This window comes from Engystomops pustulosus, chromosome 10, assembly GCF_040894005.1.
Source record: "Engystomops pustulosus chromosome 10, aEngPut4.maternal, whole genome shotgun sequence".
NCBI classification, from domain to species: Eukaryota; Metazoa; Chordata; class Amphibia; order Anura; family Leptodactylidae; genus Engystomops; species Engystomops pustulosus.
Window position 1 is genome coordinate 53,506,987 of NC_092420.1, and position 10,977 is coordinate 53,517,963.

Below are 10,977 nucleotides of genomic sequence, written 5' to 3' on the forward strand. Positions count from 1 at the left end.
AGCCAAAACCTGTTTGGAAAGTACAATGTTGAGAGTGGCATTGGGTTGTGATCGAAGGGGATAATAGGGAATGTTAGTAGGGTTCACACTGTGACTTTGTTTGGTCAATGTTAATTTATTAATTTGGATGATGCGTTTCGGAAGTGAACTACCTCATTCATCAGATCCTTTTGGAGCTGGAGTGCTGTTGTCTGTGTGGACAGTCAGTAATGAAGGAGGTTCACCTCCGAAACACATCATCCAAATAAATAAATGAACGTTAACCATACGAGTCACAGTGTGGACCCTACTTTATTCCCTATTATCCCCTGGCGCCATTCTGGTCACAACCCAGGGTGCTGCTGAGGAAGATTTAAGTATAATATTTGTTGTTAAAGTGGTGTCTTTAACTTGTTCATTAAAAATATTTAGCCTGATGAAGAAACCTAGATCTTAGGTCTTTCGATAACTAACATTGCCAATCTTTCCCAGGTAGCCTGTGAAGTGTACCACCAGGGCAACAAACATTTAACTTAACTGCAACCCTCATGAACGTGGGAGCCCATTTGGATGGATTGATGGTTCTCCATATGCATTGCCTCATCATTTTATCTGTATGAGGCCTGTAGAGAGTCAGGTATAGAGTACTTACCTATGTACACCCTATCAAACAAGGGACCATTCCAAAATTATTCCAGGTAGGTGAATTGATTAGCGATGAGCAAACCAAAATGGTACGGGTGGTTCCGATTTGATACAGATCCCAAAATGGCGGGTTTGGCAATGCCAACCCCTAAAGACAACAGCTGCCACCATTTGTGCTTCAGAACTGTGTTCAGGGTAGAAAAGAGCCGAGCTGGTTGATTGAAGGCTGATCAGCCAATCAACCATCTTGAAACCCCTTAGAAACCACAGGTTTGTCCTCTGGGGATATGGCTGTGATTCGCAAGATGGGACATGTGATTTTGCTGTATAAATGCAGTGTCACATGTCCAAACAACATTACAGACTGGAGAGAGAGAGGTTGCTGCTTTTCTTAAGGCCTTTCAGACAGGCAGAGACTGTTGCAATATAGCTTGTAGTTCAAGAAAAATATTAAAGGTACTGTTGCATATTGTTTTCAGTTCCATCAACATCTTAAAGAGGCTGTTACAGCATAGTTTGCAGTGGCATCATAATCTAAAAGGGGCTGATGTATTATGGTTTGCAGTTCCATCAAAATCTTAGAGGGACTGTTGCAGTATAGTTTGCATTTCTATAAAGGCGCTTTTACAGCATGGTTTGCAGTTCTATCAAAATCTTTAAAAGTGCCGTTGTAGCATAGTTTGCAGTTACATTGAAATCTTAAGGAAGCTGTTGTGGTAAAGTTTGCAGTTCCATCAAAATCCTAAAGAAGTTGTTGCAGTATTGTTTGCAGTTCCATCAAAATCTTGATATTAGTGCAATATTATTTTTTGCACTACTTCCTCCCTCTGTCTTGACAGCTGGCACCTCCACAGAAGGGCTGGGGCAGATAGGTGGGGCCTCTATACTAATCGGAAGAGAGAGCTTCCTGCTCAGATGCCGTAAAAGCTGATTGGAAGTAACATAGCAGCAGTTCTATGCTCTGTGCACTGCAGGTTCTTCCTGTGTGGGTAAAGCGAAGGGCAGTTGCTTGTATATTGAATGGTTACAACCGCAGGCCCCCTTCCACCCTCATTATGCCCCTGGTATGAATCTTAATTTATAATGTGCTAAGTTTCAATCTGAGCTGCGACTCCTTATATGTTGTATGGATGGGATTGTACATAATTGTAAATGCCAAGCTCGTTCAATTAATCTCCTGTGAATGAGAATGGATCAGTCCATTTCGTCTTCCTCATAGTCATTCTGGCTGTCCCAGATGGTAACGTCTCTTAAAGTTCTTGGAACTAACTGGTGACTATCTGATATGCCATTTGAGGTGCCTCCATGCATACCAGATAGCATTCTTAAAACTAAGTCTGAAGGATTTAAGGCAGATCCTTGCTTGCTAAACCAAACCCCCATAAACCTTGACGAAGTCATGCTAGATGGTGAAAGGGGCAGAAGAAGAAAGCTGTCGATCTCTAAAAAGAATGACTTATGACTTCTCGTAGTTGACATTTGCCCATGGAGCTTGACCAAACTACTTGCCCTCTGGTTGAGTGCAGTCATGGATCAGCAGAGAAGATGATCATGTTGTCCATACACAGTGAGTATTTGTCCTCTGTGGGATCTTGTCCCAGGGCAGTGATCCCTCTGATCTTTTTGTTCTGCTGGATACATTTGATAAAACACCAAATTACAAAAAAGGTGAAAGATGGCAGCCTTGTTTGATTCCTGAAAGGACAGGGTAGGGGTTAGTCTTCCAGTCATGCACTAAAACCATGCTGTAGATATCAGAGGTACAGAAAATCTTACCCACACCAAACTTACGCAGGCCTTGCCCATGAACTCATGCAAGACCAAGTCAAATACCCTCTCCTGTTGCAGGCTGACCACAACTGTCTGAGGCCAGTGGCTGTCGACTTACTGCACCGTGTCTCTAACTAGGGCTAGCTTATCCGTGACTCTAACGGCCGGGGAAGATGCAGGTCTGATCTCAACGAGCAATGTCTTTGATGACAATCTTCAACACATTAGCCAACACTTTTGCCAAGATCTTGTAGTCCACATTGAGGAGAGAGATGGGATGTTCTTCGGTCACACTTCTACCGCTCTTGTAGATGCCTCAGTTACACGTGAAAACGTAAGAGAAATGAAAAAAAAGAAAGAAAGAAACAGTGGAAATGTCTCCCAGGTGGGGGGGGGGGGGGCATATAAAGTAAAAAATATATATACAAACAAACATGCCAGTTCTTCAGGTCACACTTTTCCCCCTTTTGCTTGTACAGGATTGTGATCATGCTTTGCCTCAATATTTGTGGTATCCTGCCCTCCACCACTATCTCTTCATAGAAACTGGGCAGATGAGGTGCACCAATGCTACATATAGCTCAGCTGGGAGTTCATCACTGATTCCTACCGGGTCTAAAGGATTTAGCGGCAGAGGGTGGCTCGTCCATTATCATAGGGACATCTAATGCAATAGTACCTGCAGGATGTTAGTGATACCTGACAGTAACCTCTTAGTGGCTTCATTGTCAGTGAGCTTTAGGAAGTAGAGGGACTGTAATGAAACAGGGAGGTTCAGACATCATACCCAACTTGAGGGAACCCACCGTATTACAATATCTTTTTACTTTGAGTCAGCACCCTCCATAGACATAGTCTGGGACTCATTTTGTACTTTGCAGGGGATTATGGGCCTCTTGTTTAATTTGCAAACATATTTAAATTGCAATAACCAGGAAGTAGAAGACTGGAATCCTCTCTCCACTCCTTTTCTCCAAGCTTCAGGCTTGTAAACTCTCCACCCTCTCCCCTTTCTTCCTGCTTCATTCCCCAACAATGTCAGAATTGAAATGTTGTGTATTTTTGGTAGGGTGCATTGATTGAGCAGTATATAAACATAGCATTTTCTTGTGGTGTTGTGTCTAGGTGAAAGCTGGTTTCTTCATTACAACCAAAGCAGGAGTCTATATCTTTACAGTTAGGATATGTTATGGCCACCATCAGCAAGGCCATTACCACAACTGTTTTGCAGTGAGACAGCTTCCTCTGGATTTCTTTTGTTTGTGACTTGATGCACAAGACTTTGAGGACTGTCAACAACTCTACTGGAATGTCTTGTTTCTTCCTTCTGCTCCTCTGGTGGGGTCTCAGATGGGACTACTTTGATGTCCCCAAGTATTACGCTCAGTCTGTCCGTTATGTGATATAATATTGGCATCAATAGCCAAATTCAGGCCTGCGCTGGGGGTCACTCAGGGCATGTACTTCTGCTACTCCCCCATCCGTATTGGACATAGCTGCTCTCTGAAGGTACATTCAACCCTTATGTTTTCTGATGAACTTGTTACCGACCACCTGTCCACACTGAAGTAGCTCTATGCAGTGAATAGCAGATATCACCGTCACTATAGACCTGCGGTCATGTGATGCTGTGGTAGATGCCCCAATTACATGTGAAAACTAGTAAGAGAAATATTTTTTTCTACAAAAAAAAGGAAACAGTGGAAATATCTCCTAGGGGGCATTTTATGAACTCATGGGGGCATATGAAGTACAAATAAAAACACATAAAACATAAACATAAAATAGAAATAAATATTTAAAAATAAATATTGCTGTTTTCAAATGATATAAAAAAGAAAATCTATCTACGCTATAAAAAACTATAAAAGACTATAAATATTACATATACACATATCAAAACAACTAAGGAATTGATTAATAATGGTCACTTCGAGTTCATTTGAAAATTGAAGAATGTGTATGCTATGCATTACAAAAAAAATCTTTCTCCAGTCCTTGTAACTGAACATCTTAAGGACATGCCCTAAAATGGCCTTCAGGAAGAACAGAGGGCACCCTGTACACTCTGGGGGTCATTTACTAAGGGCCCGATTCGTGTTTTCCCGACGTGTTACCCGAATATTTCCGATTTGCGCCGATTTCCCCTGTATTGCTCCGGGATTTTGTCGCACGCGATCGGATTGTGGCGCATTGGGGCCGGCATGCACGCGACGGAAATCGGGGGGTGTGACCGAGCGAAAATCCGACGGATTCGAAAAAAACGCAGCAGTTTTTTAAAAAAATGTATCGCTTGGGACGCGCTTACCTTCAATTACCTTCACTTGGTCCGGCCCGGTGAACTCCAGCGCTTTCAGATGCTTTTCAGCGCAGCAGTGCCACCTGGTGGACGGCGGAGGAACTACCTTGATGAATCCCGGCCGGACCCGAATCCAGCGCAGAGAACGCGCTGCTGGATCGCGAACGGACCGGGTAAGTAAATCTGCCCCCCTGTCTTTCTCCTTACCTTCAGCGATTGCACTGGCCAGCATGATCCGAAGGACTAAATAGATCATCCAAATGCGGTCGCTAATTAGGATGATTTATTTTGACCCATGGTGGCAAGCAGTTAAACCCCCACAAACTAAATTTTCTTTCACACTTTTTTTACATTTTTAACTCTCCCTATGTGTCACAAAGGAAAACGGTGCTAAATTTTGACAGTATTGCACAAATAAAAAAGTTATTGTGCTAACCATTTTCTATGGGTACGATGGGGAAAATTAAAAAGGGATCCTGGAGACAGGTTTTTTTTAAAGGGGTTGTCCACTTTCAGCAAAAAATGATATTGCGTGTGAAGGAAAAGTTATACAGTGTTCTAATTTATTTCTGCATCAATTCCTCATGGTTTTCTAGATCTCTGCTTGCTGTCCTGCTACAGAAAGCTTCTATGTTTACTTCCAGTGGATATAAATCTGTCCATGGTCATGTGATGTCACACAGGTGCACAAGCCCTTATTATAACACAGCTCTGATTACTGATCTGTGATAATAATGGTTTGTGTACCTACGTGTCCATCACATCACCATGGACAGATTTGTATCTACTGGAAGCTTTCTATAGAAGAAAAGCAAGCAGAGATCTGGAAAACCATTAGAAATTAATACAGAAAGTATATTGGAAATTTGTATACTGTAACTTTTCCTTACACAAACCAATTATTTGCTGAAAGCCTTTCAAGGTGTTCTCAGAAAAGAGTTAACAGCAGCCTGTTTTATTCTTCTTTTGGCACTTTCACCCCCTATGAGTTATAGGTTATGTGATTTTATTGCATACAGGCAGTCCCGGCAGGAGCGTAATTAGGAGAGGCTAATAACGCATGCTATAGCCTGGCAGGCACATGTCTAGCGCGTGGAGAGGTGATTATGGCTCTCTCATCCCCTCTCCATAGAGAATAGAGCCGCATGGTCGTTCTCATGGCCATAGATAGAGCACGCTCTATGTCTTTTGCTCAAAACAGTGAGTACTCGTTGTGCTCCCCATTTCGAGTCCAGACGCTATAGACGCCTTTGAGGGAAGTATATGCGTCAGCAAATTTGCAGCCAGACATACGTCCCCCATTCGTACTTGTAAATGTACCCTTATACAGACATGTTTATACAATTACACACATTTATACACTGATATATACACACCTTTATATACTTATATACACACACATAAAGTTCTACACTCGCACCTATATACATACAAGTATACACTTATACACACATTTATGTGCGGGGGGGGGGGCTGAGCGGACGGGGGGCGTCGACTGTGCCACCCTGCAGGGAGATGAGCGGGCGGGTCAGGGAGGGGGCTGGCTGGCGGGCAGGTCAGGGAAGCGGTCAGTGGGCGCTTCAGGGAGGCAGCGTGTGGGTGAACCAGCAGTGCATCCCCCTACCATGGGCCGTTTTGAAGCACTGCAGGGACCGTGCATCCCAGGGCCCCTGAACTTCACTGCCCCGTAGCATCTGCTATGGTTGCTACAGCGGTAGTTACGCCACTGGTCCCAGGGTTACGTAAAAGATAGGTTCCATAGGTTTGTTCTTAAGTAGAATTTGTATGTAAGCTGTATATTTTATAATTGTACATGCAGACAAAATTTCTTTTTACCCCAGAGACAATTGGAGTTTCTAAATTTTTTGCTGTAATTAGACCAAGGATTATCAATAAAACTTCATTACTGACACCTTACAGCTGATCCCTGTGCACAGCGATGATCATGGGGCTTGGTATCAGGAGCGGAGGCCTTGTCCACACCCTGGCAGGTCTTTCCATTTGAGACAGACCATGTCCTCCCACCCAGAAGGGGTTTTATAACCACCCCTTGTGAGGTAGCAAGCACCTTATCCAACCAGCTTACTTCTTCCTTACAGCAATAACAAAGCATACAATTGGATAATACAATTAACTCTTAGCCTCCCAGGCAAAGACTTACAGCTGTATACTAGATTTCCATGCTGGAGACCCCCTAGTGCAGTGATCAGACTCATCAGGCAGATGGTGACATGGAGAGAGACCAATTTCGCAACACCTATTAACCCTTTGCATCGGCAGGGGTGTTGCACAAGCAGTCAAATGGGACCACCTCTCCATTCTGGCTGGAAGTTGGACTTGCACCTATCAGACATTTATGACATGTACTGGGGATATGTTTTAAATATCATAAAGATGGGAATACCCCTTTGAGTTTGACATTACTGCATGATGAAATATCCAAGGATTGAATTTATCAATGCTATATAGTGACAGCTCTGTTGTGCACCATTTACATTAGAAAGTGGCTCTGCACTGTAACACATCCTTGCACCTTTGTCTACAACCAGAACAAATACAAATTGTGTTTATTTACTTACTATTACCTGACATGGAGATTGAACTCTGTTCTTGGCGGGGATGAGGTTTTTTGTGCCAGGCCGTCAGAGACACTTCACTTAAGCTTCCTGTTTACTCTGGGGTCTGAGTAACATATCCTCGGTTTCCTGCAGATTTTTCCCGCATCCCAGTAACCCATTTTGTGCCAGGTGGATGTAGGGTAAAGGCAGAGCGGCCACCCTGGCAGCAATAGGTTAGAGATGACTCACAAAGGTTTTTTGCAGGCCAATGTGTCTACATTTTAGAGCCTAGAGTGTATGGGACATGTAATCTCTCCCTCGTTTAGGAACTGACAGCTTCATTTACTGTAATAATGGGCACACCAGGAAGACAGGATGTCTTCTCATCTCACACTAAATATCATTTTCCCCTAGGAAAGGATCTGGAAATCTAAATCCTTATGTTTTTTTTTAATAGAGCATTTCCTCTCACACATGGGTAACAATGATTCATGGCAAACACTTGACTCCGCCATTATTGTGCCCACAGCGCCAGCTATTAAAGTCTACTTAGCCTTTTAACAAACTTTGCAAAGTTCAGCGTGAATGTATGAAAACTAACCCTGTTTCTGGTCATTCATCTACATTTTTCTCACATGCAGTTGCTGTAATTTGTAAGGTAGGAGGGTGAGTGGTGATCGGGTCCAGTGATCTAGTCCACTTTAGAAAGGGGCCTTTTGTGACCCAGAAACGCATCCTCTTCTGACTACCAGTGTGCACCAGACGATACAGTATTTATCCCTTTCCAAAAGTACGGTAAAAGAAGCACTTCGACAAGATATAAGTGAAGTGAAAGAAGCACTTCAACAAGATATAAGTGAAGTGAAAGAAGCACTTCAACAAGATTTAAGGGGATGTCCACTTTCAGCACATAATTGATATGGTTTGTGTAAGTAAAATATTATACAATTCCCCAATATACTTTCTGTATCAAATCCTCATGGTTTTCTGGATCTCAGCATGCTTTCCTTCTATAGGAAACTTTTATGTTTACTTACAGTGAATAGAAATCAGACCCTGGTCACACAGATGCATGGCTCGTTATAACACACAGCTCTGATTACCCTCTGTGATGCTAACGAGCTGTGCACCTATGTGACATCACATGACCATGGACAGATTTCTTTCCAGTGGAAATAAACATAAATGCTTTCTATAGCAGGACAGCAAGCAGAGCTCTAAAGAACTGTGAGGAATAGATTCAGAAAGTATATTAGAAAATTGTATAACTTTTCCTAACACAAACCATATCAATTATTTGCTGAAAGTGGACAACCCCTTTAACTTAAATTTTACTTTTAGTATTCACTTATGCTAAGTTAGTAAAAGTGTTAGGGAGCATTCAAAGGGAACCTTTGCCTGATTAGGTATCAAGTTTCTGCCTTTTCCTCTTGCATGTAAAATTCACCTGCTTACCTTTGAAAACATATCCCCCATAGCCATATGCATATGAGATGGGAAGAGTGACTCTTTGCATTAGATGAGTGACTGTATGGGTAACATCACTTGAAATTCCTCTATCCTGGACTCTAAAGCATAACCAAGGTTTTTGGTGCCATTGTAAAGATAATGTCATCTTTAAAAAACATATCATGATTGTGCTACAGGAAAGGAAATACAGGCACTTAAAACACATTTGGGAATGTAAGCTGCAGATAACAATCCAATTGCCAAGCTGTTTGTAGTGTAAGATAGGGCTTTGTTACACTCCTCCTCCGGCCTCTATAAATGACTCATCTCATCCATAAAGTTGCTCTTTTAAGCTTACTTGCATATGATCATGGACCATGGTCCAATAGGTCAGTTTGGAGATGAGAATTCTACTGAGATATTTCATACACTACCTGGCACAAGCTGGCAATACTTTCAATTTAAAATTTTCAAACCAGAGAAATGTAAGCTATGTTCTGGGAGTGATCCAAAAACATAAGAGGTATCATTTAATGTTCTTTCATCATTATGTAAAACCTGTAACAGGCTTCCACTTAATTAAATTTAATATGAAGCTAACTACTCCTGCAACTGTGCATTAAAGTGAGGGACGCGCATGCACAGGAATTGCTTAGAGCCGAGTCTCCTATGTGTGCTCCCCCAGAGACCCTCAGGCTCATTAGCATATTTATACATTAAATTTTTTAGAAGAAACAGGCCATAAAAGGAATAATATGAATGAATGTCAAATATGGTATTTGATAAAGAAAAATATGAGTAAAAATTATAACTTGTTATTCTCAGTATAAAAAGAATAAAGAAATAAGAAGTTATTTTTCTAAAACTGCTGTATTTTCAGTCTATGGATGAAAATCAGTCAGTCCTCAGATGTGCCATTGCCCCTCTGTGTGACCTGGAGATAGAAATATGCAATAGCCAACCAATGGCTGATATGATCTGGAACTGCAGACGCCATGGGAACCCGACATCCTGGATAGAGTACACATATATACTCGAGTATAAGCCGACCCGAGTATAAGCCGAGGCCCCTAATTTTAACACCAAAAACTGGGGAAACCTATTGACTTGAGTATAAGCCGAGGGTGGAAAATGCATTGGTCTCAGCCTCCCAGTATATAGCATTCCAGCCCCCAGTAGTATACAGCCAGCCAGCCTCCTTAGTATACAGCCAGCTAGCCCCCTTAATTATAGAGCCAGCCATTAGTATACTGCCAGCCCCGTTCAGTATACAGCCTGCCCCATTTGCCAAGCACATTAAAAAAAAAAAACTTCCATACTCACCTACGGGCGGTTCCGATGATCTTTGCCGCTCCCCGATGCTCCGTTCCCCGCGGCTGGTCTTCGGTCTTCTCTCCTCTCTGTGTTGTATCAGCCGGCAGATACGCGTCAATGCGATCTGTCGGCTGGCGCACAACATGAAGCGGCGGTGTCACCACTGATGACGTCATCGGTGGTGACACTGCCGCGTGATATTGTGCCCCAGAATGGCAGCGAGCAGAGATCTAGAAAATGGTGAGGAATTGACACAAAGTTTTATTGGAAAATTGTCTAATTTTTTCATTATTCAGACAATATAAATTACTTACTGAAATGGGAACAACCCTTTAAGTCTGTGAAATTCAAAGCATCTCACCTTGCAGGTACATTTATATGTGTATTGATTAACCCCTTCACTCTCCGTGGCAGATATATCCGCCACAGAGCTATGAAGGGTGTATGAAGAGGGCTCACGGGCTGAGCCCTCTTCATACAGAGATGGGCTTTGCTGCATATCACAGCAAAGACCCATCGCTAACACCCGTGGTCGGTGCTTTCCGCCGGCAAAGTTGGCGGCGGCACTGAAAGCATGGCCGCCATGTTACCTGCGATCGTTGCTCCCCCGAACGTCATCGGGGGGTGGCGATCGCTTGCCATGACAACCTCGGGTCTTCGTCTGACCCAAGGCTGAATGGCTTCTGCCTATCCATTATAATGAGCCAGCGGCTCATTGTAATGAATCATGTGCAGAAATGCCATATACTGCGATACAGTTGTATTGCAGTATATGGTAGGAACGATCTGACCATCTAGGATTAATGTACCCTAGAGGGTCTAAGAAATAGCGGAAAAAAAAAGAAAAAAAAAGTTAAAAAAATGTAAAAAAATATTAAAATTTCAAATCACCCCCCCTTTCCCTAGAATTGATATAAAACATAATAAACAGTAAAAATCACAGACACATTAGGTATCGCCGGA